The 14,950-nt window shown below is 43.7% G+C and overlaps 1 protein-coding gene across 2 annotated transcripts in view; it reads right to left on the bottom strand.

Annotated features, from left to right (window-relative positions):
• Positions 1-14,950, bottom strand: part of LOC139234770 (phosphatidylethanolamine-binding protein 4) — a 539,832-nt gene that overhangs the window by 34,756 nt on the left and 490,126 nt on the right. The window contains exon 7 of one of the 2 annotated variants that reach the window (XR_011588342.1): positions 9,839-10,040. The exons of the other annotated variant lie outside the window; for it this stretch is intronic. The gene's annotated coding sequence lies outside the window, so the exon portion shown is untranslated. The remainder of the gene's footprint in view (positions 1-9,838; positions 10,041-14,950) is intronic. 2 annotated transcript variants of the gene reach the window in all.

The raw sequence follows: 14,950 nt of genomic DNA, 5'->3' as shown, positions 1-14,950 counted from the left end.
AAGGAGCATGAAACATGGCAGAAGTTCCCCTCCCAGAAATATTGTAGCCAACAATAGCACCCCAACTACTGCCCCAGATTGAGATTAGGATCAGGAGGGGGCTAAGTGGAGTGATTGCAGCCAACCTGCAATAACCCCACTTTTTAAGAAAGGAGGGAGAGAGAAAACAAGGAATTATAGACCGGTTAGCCTGACATCGGTGGTGGGGAAAATGCTGGAATCAATTATTAAAGATGTAAAGCAGCGCATTTGGAAAGCAGTGACTGGATCGGTCCAAGTCAGCATGGATTTATGAAAGAGAAATCATGCTTGACAAATCTTCTAGAGTTTTTTTGAGGATGTAACGAGTAGAATGGATCAGGGAGAACCAGTGGATGTGGTGTATTTGGACTTTCAAAAGGCTTTTGACAAGGTCCCACATAAGAGATTAGTGTGCAAAATTAAGGCACATGGTATTGGGGTAATGTATTGACGTGGATAGAGAACTGGTTGGCAGACGGAAGCAAAGAGTGGGAATAAACAGGTCCTTTTCAGAACGGCAGGCTGTGACTAGTGGGGTGCCGCAAGGTTCAGTGCTGGGACCCCAGCTAGTTGCAATATACATTAATGATTTAGACGAAGGAATTGAGTGTAATATCTCCAAGTTTGCAGATCACACTAAGCTGGGTAGCAGTGTGAGCTCTGAGGAGGATGCCAAGAGGATGCAGGGTGACTTGGACAGGTTAGGTGAATTGGCAAATGCATGGCAGATGTAGTATAATGTGGATAAATGTGAAGTTATCCACTTTGGTGGCAAAAACAGGAAGGCAGATTATTATCTGAATGGTGACAGATTAGCAAAAGGGGAGGTGCAACGAGACCTGGGTGTCAGTCACTGAAGGTAGGCATGCAAGTACAGCAGGCAGTAAAGAAAGCAAATGGCATGCTGGCTTTCATAGCGAGAGGATTTGAGTATCGGAGCAGGGAGATCTTACTGCGGTTGTACAGGGCCTTGGTGAGACCACACCGTGAGTACTGTGTGTAGTTTTGGTCTCCTAATCTGAGGAAGGATGTGTTTGCTATTGAGGGAGTGCAGCGAAGGTTCACCGGATGATTTCCCGGGATGGCAGGACTGACATATGAAGAAAGACTGGATCGGCTAGGCTTATACTCACTGGAATTTAGAAGGATGAGAGGGGATCTCATAGAAACATATAAAATTATGACGGGACTGGACAGGTTCGATGCAGGACGGATGTTCCCGATGTTGGGGAAAGCCAGAACCAGGGGTCACAGTCCAAGGATAAGGGGTAAGCCATATAGGACCGAGATGAGGAGAAACCTTTTTACCCAGAGAGTGGTGAACCTGTTGAATTCTCTACCAAAGAAAGTTGTTGAGTCCAGTTCGTTGGATATATTCAAGAGGGAGTTAGATGTGGCCCTTACGGCTAAGGGGATCAGGGGGTATGGAGTGGGGTACTGAAGTTGCATGATCAGCCATGATCATATTGAATGGCGGTGCAGGCACAAAGGGCCGAATGGCCTGCTCCTGCACCTATTTTCCATGTTTCTATAGGGATGACACTGTGACAGTCAAGGCACAGTGTAAGATCAAGTACTGAATGTACTATGTAATTTGTATTGTCTGAAAATAGGCGTGGCAACTTCTGACAAAACACAAAGCTGGAGCAGGCAACACCTTTGCTACAGCAATGAACGTGACATTAAACTCAATGGGCTAGAAATATGGTTGGTGCCACCATTCATACCAGAGAAGGGTGCTAAGTGCCGTTAAACACCTCCCGCCCGAGCGCCGTGCTGTCAGCTCCAGCCGCGAACTTCAGTGACGGTTTAACGGCGGCGCTGACACTTTGCGCTGCGCTCGCTAGTACCGTCCACTTGATGACGTCACTGAATGTGCAACGCTGCTGTAGTCCCGCGTTTGGAAAATTTATTCTTTCGCCTGTGCTAGCGCCTGCCGCTGCCACCGACAGGAGAAAGCAGTCGGTCCAGCGATGACCCTGGAGCAATATCGTCTGGAGTGCAAGGTAAGTGCTGAAATTTCAGTTTTTCAACTTCTATTTATTTATTGCAGTAGTGGGGAAGTGTGGGTGAAGTTTATTGAAATTTTCACACTGATTTTTGTTTTCAGCTTCTGGGGCTAGGATGCCGACATCCAATTGACAAAAAATTGAGTAGACCTCCTTCGTTATTGATCCATTAGTGCTTCACAGCGCTCAAATCTCTTCTTGGGACGAGACAACTGAATATCGCACTTTGAGGCGGTAGACATCACCCAACGCTCAAGGTCGCGCCTCGGCGCTGTCACCACCTCAAAGCGGGCGATACTAAATTTCTAGCCCATTGAGCTTTTGCTACGCAGCAAGGAAGCTTATCTCCCCCGAGTACGTGTCAATTCTCCCCAACGTATGTTTGGCATTTCGACTAAAAGTGACCGTAGTTGGATAGAAATAGCACCCAATTATTGTGCTGGCACACTCAATTTGAAATAGGTAATTAAACCCATATAATGAGTTCACAGAATAAACAACAGTACAAAAGCAACTTTCACTTTACATCAGAAAATGTATGGACTATGAGGTACAGTGTGTCAGAATATCATCTTGTTACCTTTTCCTCGGTTTCAATTAAGCTCAGGCAGACAGACTGGATAATGGATTCTGTTCAAATAAATCCATGCAGCTTCTATCTTCAAGTGACACCAGTCAACAATCGGAAACTATCGCTGAATTTAGTACTAACTGGGCAATCTGACCCAGTGAAGTGCAAAATAGGATCCCGGAAACAGATATGCGATGCTAGTATTGTAGTGGATGGCTTCTGAGGTGTTATTGAAGATAGCATAAAAACTGTATTGTGTGGTAATGCAAAAATAATCCATTTTCTTTTGGACTGAGTTTGAATTTTGCATTTTAGGTCAATATCAGGATGGTCACAGAACCTAAATATCCAATCCCAACATTCTGTAGCAAGCACTGTGTCTCGACACTGCCAGCTGCACTATATCGTAGTTGCAGAAGAGTGTTTGGACTAATTAGACTTGGTGTGTTAGAAATGCTGGCTTTACTGCAGCTTGCAGGATCTAAGAGGATCTCCTGACTGAGATTATGCCACCAGGTAGCGATAGGACCCATGCACCTTCCATAGACTTTGGACAACTTGAGAAGCTATGATGGGGTGAAGCAGAATGAATGCGAACAGGAGAAATTGTCTAATTTAAACAAAAAGCCAGCAATCTTGCTGAAATGAGGAAAACTACCTTGACTTCATGTTCCAACTCCTGATGGAGCAATTGATGCTTTTTTTAAACTCAGAAGCCTCACCAGTGTTCAACAAATCAAAGCTGTGCTTACCTAAAACAGCCAGCGAGTGGCATCTGAACTAATCTGAACTGTGAAAATGTGAGACAATTCCAATAGGTCTAAAAGGGCTTAATACAAAGATATTAAGATTTTCATGTATCTCTGGAGAGGTCCTTGCCAATGAGTTTACAGTCACATTATTGACACAATGTGGAAACATTCTTTGTATCCTTCATCATCAGATAATGTTCTGCAAAAAGTACGCTGAGATCAGACAACTCTGTCAGCATGCTTTACCAGTTTATATAAAGGACAGGCAAGGTGAATTACAGCTATGGACGCAGTCTTAAGTTGCAAATTCAAAAGCTGTGAGGGACCTCCAACATAGAAACATAGAAAATAGGTGCAGGAGTAGGCCATTCGGCCCTTCGAGCCTGCACCGCCATTCAATGAGTTCATGGCTGGACATGCAACTTCAGTACCCCATTCCTGCTTTCTCGCCATACCCCTTGATCCCCCTAGTAGTAAGGACTACATCTAACTCCTTTTTGAATATATTTAGTGAATTGGCCTCAACAACTTTCTGTGGTAGAGAATTCCACAGGTTCACCACTCTCTGGGTGAAGAAGTTTCTCCCCATCTCGGTCCTAAATGGCTTACCCCTTATCCTTAGATAATGGCTATGTCCATCCTCTGACACCTAACATCCTGGATAAAATGTATACAATATTTCTATTTCTTAATGAAAAATGACTGGTGCCATACAAAAATACATCAGTTATACATCAGTGAAGAGTACATTGTTAATGAACAATAGATGTGTGATGTCACAAGCAGAACAGTGTAATAGACATTTAGCACTGGAGAGGTAAAGTGTCAAAAATAATCTGTGCTCTCACAAAAGAATTTGCAGTTTACAGACACAATTATGAAAAAGAGAGTGCTAAAGTACCTTGTATGTATTATGATGTTGTTAAGAGCAGCAGAAAAAGTAAGAGGGAAATTTGTCTTTGATGTTTTCCAGGTGTAAAACGGGGGCAACGAGAACCAATTTCGGAGCACAACATCGCGAGCCTGATTTCCGCCACTGACGAATTCATCCAGTTTTATAGCAGTTTAACCAACAGTCCTTAATGGCTGGAGGCTGCCAAAGAAAAAAAAGGCCCTCTGCCTGCTCTCCTTCCCTACCCCCCAGGAATAATCTGAGGACCACTGCTGGCGAGGCAGCCGGATCTGCATTGAAAAAAGAAAGACTTGGATTTAAATAGCACCATTTCCGACCACCGGATGTCTCAAGCGCTTTACAGCCAATTAAGTACTTTTGAAGTGTAGTCACTGTTGTAATGTAGGAAATTGGTCCCATTGAAGACCAGGGAGCTGCCTCTGGAGGTGAGGCAGGCACCCACAGTTTATTGGCAATATTACAATGAGGTCATAGGCCCAATTTCTGTTGGGTTCGGCCGAGCACTGGAAATGCGCCATCAGTTAGACCCCCCCCAAAATGGAACCATAATATCTAGCCTGGGATTTTCAAAGACTTACACTGAATTAATTCACTTTTCATCAACAGCCACATTGACAAATTAATGTGCCAATATTCCACATCAGGACAAAGTCATGTTGATGTACTTTCTGAAAATCCAGTGTTTTCGCACTTTGATCAGTTATTGGTTTTCCTGCTATAGATATTTGCAATGTGGATGTCCTATTCAAATTGCTTGATGTCACTAATTTACAGCAATTAGTTCATCAAAATGATTTCTTTAATTCTAAAGTTCAGCAGTAACAGCATTTTTCCCAATCTATAATTATTTTGCTTACACTACCTTTCCATTATCTTTAATTTTTTGTTAATTCCAGTATTTTATTTATTGTTCCCATTTCATATTTTATTTTTATATTTCGGGGGCCTGAAATTATTGGGCTCAAGATTGGGCCAGGGTTGCTCCTATTATTTTGGAGCAACTAGTTTAGAATGGAGCATCTTAGAAATTGTAATTCTTGGCATTTAGTTTGCTCCAGTTCGACTGAGTTCGAATAGTTCCATTTTAGAACAGATTTTTTTTTCAAAAGGGGGCGTGTCCAGCCACTTACGCCTGTTTTGCAAATTTAGGCAGCAAAAACTTACTCCAAACTAACTTAGAATAGAGTAAGAAAAACCTTGCCTACGAGAGATGGCTGGGGGGGTGGTGAGGGGGATTTACAAACATTAAACACTTCACTTTTACAAATAAAAGCCATCATCAACAATAAATGATAAATAAATCGATAAATCAACCAACAAATCAATCAAAAAAAATTAAAAAATTAAAAATTAAAAAAAATCAATCAATAAATAAAAAATTAAGTTTCTACTCACCGACTGCAGCACTGGGAGCCCTCCAACAGTGTGCTGGGACGGGGCCCCCCCCCAGTGTCTCTCTCTCTCTGCCTCTGTCAGTGTCTCTCTCTCTCTGCCTCTGTCAGAGTGTCTCTCTCTCTCTCTCTCTGTCAGAGTGTCTCTCTCTCTCTCTCTCTGTCAGAGTGCCTCTCTCTCTCTCTCTCTGTCAGTGTCTCTCTCTGTTTCTGATCGCGAGGGGTGGGAGGAAAGAGGAGGCGGTGGGGGGGGGGGTGGAGAGGGAGGGGGTGAGAGAGGGAGAGAGAGGGGTGTGAGAGGGGGGTTAGAGGGGCGGAGATGGAGGGGGGAGAGGGGAGGAGGGAGGGGGAGAGGGGGTGGAGAGAGAGGGGGGGAAGAGAGCAGGGGAGGGGAAGAGAGGGGGTGGGTGGGAGAGAGAGGGGAGTGGAAGAGAGGGGGGAGAGAAAGGTGGGGGAGAGAGGGGGAGAGGGGGGGAAGGGGAGGGAGGAGAAAGGAGGGGGGGGAGAGGAGGGGGTAGAGGGGAGGGAGAGGAGGAGGGGTAGAGGGGAGAGGAGGGGGGAGAGGGGAGAGGAGGGGGGGAGAGGGGAGAGGAGGGGGGAGAGGGAGAGGAGGGGGGAGAGGGGAGAGGAGGGGGGAGAGGGGAGGGGGATAAGAGAGGGGCTGACTGGGGGGGAGGGAGGGGGGCTGAACAGGGGCATCTGAACGGGGGGGTTGGAGGGGGAAGGGAGAGGAGCTGAACGGGGTGGGAGGGAGAGGGGCTGAACGGGGTGGGGGGGTGAAGGAGGGGCTGAACGGGGGATGGGGAGGGAGAGGGGCTGAACGGGGGGGGGGGGTGAGGGAGGGGCTGAACGGGGGATGGGGAGGGAGAGGGGCTGAACGGGGAGCTGAACGGGCCTCGCCGCCGCCGGGCTCCCACGGAGGACTTCAACCTGGGCTCGCCCCCAGCGAGAGGCCAGGCGGGCGGTCCCCGCCGCTGACGACCTGGAAGGAGGGAGGGAGAGGAAGGGGGAGGAGGGGGAATGGCTGAACGGGCGGGAGGGAGGCGGTGGGGGAGCGGGAGCTGAACGGGAGGGAGGGAGAGAGGCCCGAGTCCGATCTTCACCGCCCCGGTGAGCCCATTCGGCCAGGGCTAGGGGCAGCATGCTTTGGGCCCCTCCCACGCAGCCTCGGGGGCCTAGAACTACTGCACATGCGCGCACACTCTAGCTGTTTTCAGCGCCGGGACCTGGCTCTGCCCCACACGCGTTCTGCTGCGCTGCGCCAAGGGCCTGGATCGACTGGAGGGGAGAATACCAAGGTAAATAATAGGCGCCGTTTCTGTTCTAAAATGTCGGCACACCACACGGAGATGTGCCGTTCTAACCCTGGGGGCAAACTTGGGCCCATGGTGTGGGATACGAGCAGGTAAATGATCCACACATTTGGAAATGTATTCAGAAAACTTTCAGAGCCTTAGTTTTTAAATAGTTTCCCCTTTTTTCAGGTTTGTTCTTTTCTGCAATCCACCGAGATCTCTGTTCTCCTCCAATACTGGCTTCTTGAGCATCCCTATTTTAATCGCTCTACAATTGGCGGTCGTGCCTTCAGCTGCCTTGGTCATAAGTTCTGGAATTCCCTCTCTAAAGCTCTCCACCTCTCTCTCCTCTTTTCAGATGCTCCTTAAAACATACCCCTCATCTGTCCTCATATTTCCTTATGTGGCTCAGTGTCAAATTTTATTTGATAACTTTCCTGTGAAGCGCCTTGGGACGTTTTACTATGTTGAAGGTGCTATGTAAATGCAAGTTGTTATTTTAACTTGTGCTTAGTTTCTTTACAAACTCTTATTTTTTTACTTGATTTTCCTTCTTGTTTTTCTTTTCCTTTTAATTATTTATCTCTGTATTAGTTCCTACATTACAACAGTGACTACACTTCAAAAGTACTTAATTGGTTGCAAAGCACTTTGGAACGTCATTAGATCATGAAAGTCACTACATAAATGCAAGATTTTTTTTTTTATTTATTTGTGTTTTGCTCATTTATTTTGATGTTATCCTTATTCTATTCAACATTTTTTTAAATTTATGGAATGTATAAATTTAAATTTATATATTTTGCTGTATTTTTTCATCAGGCAGTAAGAATTTGATTCTCCTCTGGGCAGTGAAGGGTGGGGTGCAGTGGGGGAGAAGAGAAGAGAGGAGGCGAATTGGTTTCATCTGTTCATGCTTGGCATCGTGAGTCAGCAAAGCATTCCTTTGGGGGTGGAATGCATGCTGTCTGCCTAAATCTCCCACCATCCAATCAGGAAAAGCACTGAAGGTGGTGGAGAATTCTGTGTTTAAGACCACCCCACGCAATCTAACTGGAGGGAGGAAGGAGCGTTAGTCAGAGAATTGCAATGGAATAAAAATAGCAGTTTAGTGGTTGTACAATATGTAATCTAAAGGAGAATTTTCTGATGTTAGGCTTCAAAGTACATGAAAATAACACTAGCCAGGTGAGACACAATCAGACATAGGATTTAAAAAACTGAAATGTTCAGATTATTCACTCTTACAGCTGAGATAGCTTTTTAATTTAGTTACCTGGCTAATTATCAAGAAAGCAAAAACTTCACAATAACTCGCTCACTTTGGATAAATCTCCATAATTTAGTTATTTTTCTAGTGTTGGTGATTTCTGTCTTCTGCTTGATGGGCAAAAAGACGCTGTCCCAGTGATTGCTCCATTAGATTTGTTGGTACAGTCCCTGGGATATCCCACTCTCTCTAGCAGTGAATCTCAACCGTGAGATTTAAAGAGCTGAAATTTATTTTCTGATTATCTTAAACTGCAAGGGTCTGTAACATGATAGGAATTTTTGGCATCGATTATTTACCATCAGTTAATGGCCAGCTGTCTTGTTATACTAACACATTGCATTACAGGTTTGCTTTTTCACTTTCGACGTGTGTATGTTTTCTTTGAATTGGAAAAATAAAAACTATTTAGCAACCTCTCAATAAGCCCAGTAAAGCTAATGTGTATGGCAACATTCCAATAACATTTTCAAAATCCCCAAATAACGGGATACAATTCAAAACAGCTAAATTAAATGAATTAAAAACAGAACCTGTCAACAGAATTCAGTCAAGACCAAAGCTTCCAAATAATATAGCCTTATAACTGCGACTTCCCTTTAAATCTGTCATTTCACATAATCCTCAAATATCCCTTTCCGTAGCCTATGCATCTCGTATTTCCTCTGAGGAAACTGGCGTGGTGCATTTCAGCAACATCTTCTAAGGTTTACAGATTCTTTGCTAAACTCTTCTTATTGTCACACTGCTGATTATCTTCAGTTTTCCCCCTCTAATTTGGAATGATAGCGAGCAGGCTGCACTATACACCCAAATTGCTACCACTTGAAAGCACTTATACTTTTGCACTCGCTTTAGTTATTATTTCCCTTCCTTGGAATCCGCCAGATTATGCACCCTGCCAGTTTGGAGAGGAGGGAAGCCGTCTGCTCCAATCACTCAGCCAAAGACACGAAGAAGTAAAATTGGGAATGCTAATCTCAATTTTACCATCACATATGTCAACCAGCATCCCACCAAACTTGCCCAGACATAATACAATCACAACAAAGCTACCATTTATGCCCATCAATCTCTCTTTCCGCTCTCAATTTTCTGACTAAACCACCCTCCAAAGGCACTGTGACTTAGCTCATGTTTCGAATCACAGGCCTGTGGTGAAATACCAATCTTACATGTGTATGTCAATTTTTTTTTGCATCACAGGAGATGTGTTGACATTTTAAATGGTGCTTTGATTCTCAGTAGACCAAACCAAACTTCAAATGGAAGGAAAGATATCCTCAAGTGATGGTCTTTGTAAAATTGGGCAAAGATGTGTGAAGCCATTCTTGAATTATTTTCTGGAAATGAAGGATGATGCTGTTGTCATGTCAATTTGAAACATATCAAAGTCAAGGAAATAAGCTTCTCCTCTAGGATACTTGTCTTTAACATTTGGTGAGGCACTATTAAGCCATTGTTGAGCTGTTCACCTTCTGTTTTAATCATGGAAGGACTGATAGACAGTTGCAAAAACTGGATCACCATTCCACATAACATTTAAGTCATTCACAGAATCAAGAGTTACAAATATCATTAGAATTTTAGAATAAACAGATACCATGTTTTCTTACCTTTCAGTTTAATAAAAAATCTTTCTGTGCTGTCCTGTCTTGGTCTCTTTTACTCTCTCTCCGTTTTTCTGTTCTCTCCTGTTAGTCTCTCTGCTTGCCCTCGTTTTCTTCATCTCTTTCCATTCTCAGCCCTTCCACTTTCTCCACTTTCACTGTCCTGTACCTGCTGTGTTGGCTCCTTCCCCCAGCCCAGTTTGTCTCTCTGATAATAACATGAAACAAATCTTTCCTAGTTTAAATAACTGTATTTTACACGAGAAATCTGACCGATCTTGTTCTCAATAGCTGCTCACAAATCCAGCTCCACCACCACCCACCCACCAGCTGATTGTATGTAGAGAGCTCTGTGTTGAAAATAACTGGTGCGATACCCGACCTTGGATTACTTCATGATGTCTTTGGGAGGAAAGTCAACGGATTCCCGCTGCTCAGAACTTCAATTATTTGTCTTAATAAACATATTAAATAAATAATTCAGTAAAATGTAAGAAAAAAATAATTGGCAATGAAAAGCCTTTCAGAGGTTGATAAACTGAGCAATGTGAAGAGTGTTTGAGTTTATAGAAAGAAAAAGTACTTTTTTGTAATGTTTGGTGAAGTTGAATGCTGAGTGAAAAAATGTAGAAACTTCCCAAGGTTTCCAGGCTTAGTACATTCTGTAAATTTGTCAGTGAATTTTATTCAGAATTGACTCTCAAAACAAAATAGTTTTGATCTCTGCCAATTGCATGGAATACTAATACCCTACATGACAACAATTACTGCACTTCAAAAGTACTTCATTGGCTACAAAGCGCTTTGGGACATCCTGAGTTTGTGAAAGGAGTGATATAACTGCCCGTTCTTTCTTAATGTATGCACTAGGAGATGGTGCAGTCTGCTCCATGAGGGCTCACTGCTCTCCATTTTTAACTGAAGTCACTACTTTTACAATGCCAATATAGCAGGAGGATATCAATCTACTGGTCAGGCGGGCAGAGCAGTAGCAAATGGAATTTAATTCAGAGAAGTGTGAGGTGATGCACTTTGGGAGGGCTATTAAGGAAAGGGTATACACATTAAGCGGTAAGCCACTTAATAGTGTAGATGAACAAAGGGACCTTGGAGTGCTTGTCCACAGATCCTGGAAAGTAGCAGGCCAGGTGGGTAAGGTTAAGAAGGCATATGGAATGCTTGCCTTTCTTGGCCAAGGCATAGAATATAAGAGCAGGGAGGTTATGCTTAGATTGTATAATAATTTGGTTAGGCCACAGCTGGAGTACTGCATGCAGTTCTGGTCACCGTATTATTGGAAGGATATGATTGTACTAGAGAGGGTGCAGAGGAGATTTACTAGGATGCCGCCTGGAATGGAGAATCTTAGTTATGAGGACAGATTGGATAGGCTGGGTTTGTTCTCATTGGAACAGAGGAGGTTGAGAGGAGACCTCATTGAGGTGTACAGAATATTGAGGGGCCTGGACATAGTGGATAGTAAGGGTCTATTTCCATTGGTGGACGGGTCAATTACGAGGGGGCATAGTTTTAAGGTGGTTGGTGGAAGGTTTAGAGGGGATTTGAGGGAGGGCTTCTTTATGCAGAGGGTTGTGGGGATCTGGAACTCGCTGCCTGGGAGAGTGGTGGATGCAGAAACCCTCACCACTTTTAAGAGATGGTTGGATGGGCACTTAAAGTGCCGTAACCTGCAGGGTTACGGATCCAGAGCTGGTAATTGGGATTAGACTGGATGACCTTTTGTTGGATGGTGCAGATATAATGGTAAGTACTGCAGGGAATCGAATACGGCCAGGGTGATCTCCTAAACTAGTTTCGATCGCCTGGATGAGTCGGAAAGGAATTTTCCCAGATTTTATCTCCCAAAATTGGCTTTGGTTTTTATCTGGTTTTTGCCTCTCCCAGATCACATGGCTCCGGTTGGGGTGGAGTATAGAATGTTTCAGTATAAGGAGTGTCGCAGTTTTGTGAGGTGGACTGGTTGGGCTGGGTGCTCTTTGCCTTTCCGTCATTGTTCATAGGTTTATATGTAACCTTTAGGGCTGCTGACCAAGGCCTGTGCGGCTTTGTCGGCCGGCGTGGACACAATGGGCCGAAATGGCCTCCTTCTGCGCTGTAAATTTCTATGTTTCTATAGCTTGATGGTAGGAGCATAATTTACACACAGGTTTTCAATTCAAATACTTCAGGCACTTTAGAATGGATTTATTAACAACACCGTTACACGTTTAACATAGCTCTCTTGTGATACAAGTAACTTAATACCAAATCAGAAGACTACCAAATGGGTTAAATGATGGCAAAGGGGTATCCCTGGAACCGAGTTCTTCTTCGATCTGGGGTCCAAGCTATTCCACGGCCTTATCTCCAAAATACTCAAAGCTGGCAGGGCCCTGCTTTAAATATGCAGATTGGATTCTAATCATGTAATCGGGCTCTGACTACAATTTTAACCATTGGGTGCCAGGACACATGATTACAGGAACAAATTATTTCAATTATTTCAATTACTTCAATTTTTATTCTATTATTGACATGTTAATTGTCATTCAGATAAGCTTTGCTATTGCAGTGTGAAAATACAGCACAATCATTGCTACTTTAGCACTGTACAGTTTCTCCCCTCAAACCCTGTGACTTGAAATGTGAGCCTGCAAATATTCGCATCTGAACTATTATCGTATTAAAGTAATGAAATTTATTTGTTCACTATTGTAATGAGGCACAGATAATCAATGGGTAAATACCTTCATTAAAATAGCAGCTAAAGGAATTTTATATAATCACGGTAAGTGTTCATATGCTAATATTTAAAATGTATGATTTCAAGACATTGGTTTGTAATGCTGTGGATGATGCCGAAGGATGGAGTCACCGTTAGTTATTTCTAATCGCAATATTAACTGCCAGCATATAGGGCGTGGCATTCCCAAGTTAAGCAATGAACATCAGGCTTTTTAAATTCAGAATTTTAAAACTCGGGAAGGGAATTTTCAGATTCACAGTTTTAATACAGTTTTCTTTTCTGAGGTCACTCACTGACCTTTGCCAATGTTTACTCACGTGGGTTCCCAGTTCTGTGAACGTACTCTGTTAAATAGGGTGGGTTGGCCGTAATTACTACCCATCACTGATTTTGCAGTTTTGCGATAAAGCAAGCAAAAGTGTTTTTAACACCATACCATCTCACAAAATATGTATTCTTAAATATCACCTCCCTTTGAGCGATTGGAGTCTTGCCCTCAGTGGAGCAGCACTAAAGTTGTCAACAAGCCCTGTGACCTGCATTTTATATTGCCAGGCTTGATACCTCTTCTTCGCCTTCGCACTCAACTGGTAGCATAGTATTCTAATAAGGGAGACCTGAACGTGCACAGTCCCAGCAGCTCAGATATTTTGGAGAAGGTCTTTTTCTGAGTGTAGCATCTTTCAGGATAAAATAAAGTACTGCCACCTGTTACTGACTAATGAGCACTGCCTCTAGCGGGGAATATGTCACAGAATTGTGCCACTCGCATGAGAAACAGCTGCAAACAACACACGGATGCTTTTTATCGCTAGCTTTGTTTAGGCTAGTGATGGAGACATCAGCAATATCAGCCAATTTTCTGTTCACCGGTGTATCCGATAGGGGACTGATGCTCTATGCAGGAGAGTCAACACCGCCATCTCTCTCACGGACCAGCAGCAGCAGTATGACTGTGTAAACTTGGAAATTGCTTCCCCAAAAGTTGTGAATATTGGGTTGATCGAAATTTTCAAGAGAGCGATAGTTTTATTGTTGGGTAGGTGTATCAAGGGATAACGACAACTTGCGTTTATATAGTGCCTTAAACATCCCAAGGTACTTCACAGGAACATAATCAAACAAACTTGATACTGAGCCAAAGAAGGAGATATTAAGACAGGTGACGACAAGTTTGGCTAAAGACAGAGGATGCAAGAGAGGTGGAGAGGCAGAAAGGCTTAGGGAGGGAATTCCAGAGCTTAGGGCCTAGGCAGCTGAAGGCACGGCCGCCAATGGTGGGGCGATGGAAATCAGGGATGGGCAAGAGGAGTGATAAGTTGAGGAGTGATTTGGCTACAGTGGATTGGAAACAGCTACTTGTCGGTAAATCAGTGTCGGAACAGTGGGAGGCGTTCAAGGAGGATATCTGGAGGGCTCAGGCCAAACATGTGCCCTAAAAGAAAAAGGGTGGGAATAACAATTCGAGAGCCCCCTGGATGTCTAGGGACTTACAGGGAAGGACAAAGTGAAAAAGGGAAGCTTATGTCATATACTGACGGCTAAATACTGTAGAATCTTTGGAGGAATATAGAAAGTTCAGAGGTAAAATTAAAAAGGATGTTCGGAACGCTAAGAGAGAGCATGAAAAATTCTTGACAAGTAAAATTAAGGAAAACCCAAAGATGTTCTAAAAATATATTAAGAGCAAGAGGATAACTAAAGAAAGGTAGGGCCTATCATGAGGGTAATCCCTGTGTGGAGGCGGAAGATGTTGGTATGGTTCTTAATGAATACTTTGCGTCTGTTTTCACAAAAGAAAAGGTCAATGCAGATACTTTTATCGAGGAGGAGTGTGAAATTCTAGATGAAATAAACATAGTGAGCGAGGAGGTATTAAGGGGTTTAGCAGCTTTGAAAGTAGATAAGTCCCCAGGCCCGGATGAAATGCATCCCAGGCTGTTGAGCGAAGTAAAAGAGGAAATAGCTGAGGCCTTGACCATCATTTACCAGTCCTCTTTGGATTTGGGCATGGTGCTGGAGGACTGCTAATGTGGTAATAAGGGAGAAAGGGATAGGCCGAGTAATTACAGGCCTGTCTGCCTAACCTCAGTGGTGAGAAAATTATTGGAAAAAATCCTGAAAGACAAGATAAATCTACATTTAGAAAGGCAAGGAGTAATTAGGGACAGTCAGCACGGATTTGTTAAGGGAAGATCGTGTTTGACTAACCTGATTGAATTTTTTAAGGAGCTAACTGTTATGTATGCAACACCTTGTAACCAGCATTCTACCGCCACCAGAGGGCGCATCTATTGGAGTCCCAAGGGATCCCAGCATCTCTTGGGAGCACTGCATATAAGCAGGTCTCCCATGCTGTGCCAGCACTCTGG

The sequence above is a fragment of the Pristiophorus japonicus genome, chromosome 22, assembly GCF_044704955.1.
Source record: "Pristiophorus japonicus isolate sPriJap1 chromosome 22, sPriJap1.hap1, whole genome shotgun sequence".
Taxonomy (NCBI): Eukaryota; Metazoa; Chordata; class Chondrichthyes; family Pristiophoridae; genus Pristiophorus; species Pristiophorus japonicus.
The sequence above is the reverse complement of the archived record's forward strand: the minus strand, read 5'-3'. Positions and strand labels throughout refer to the sequence as shown.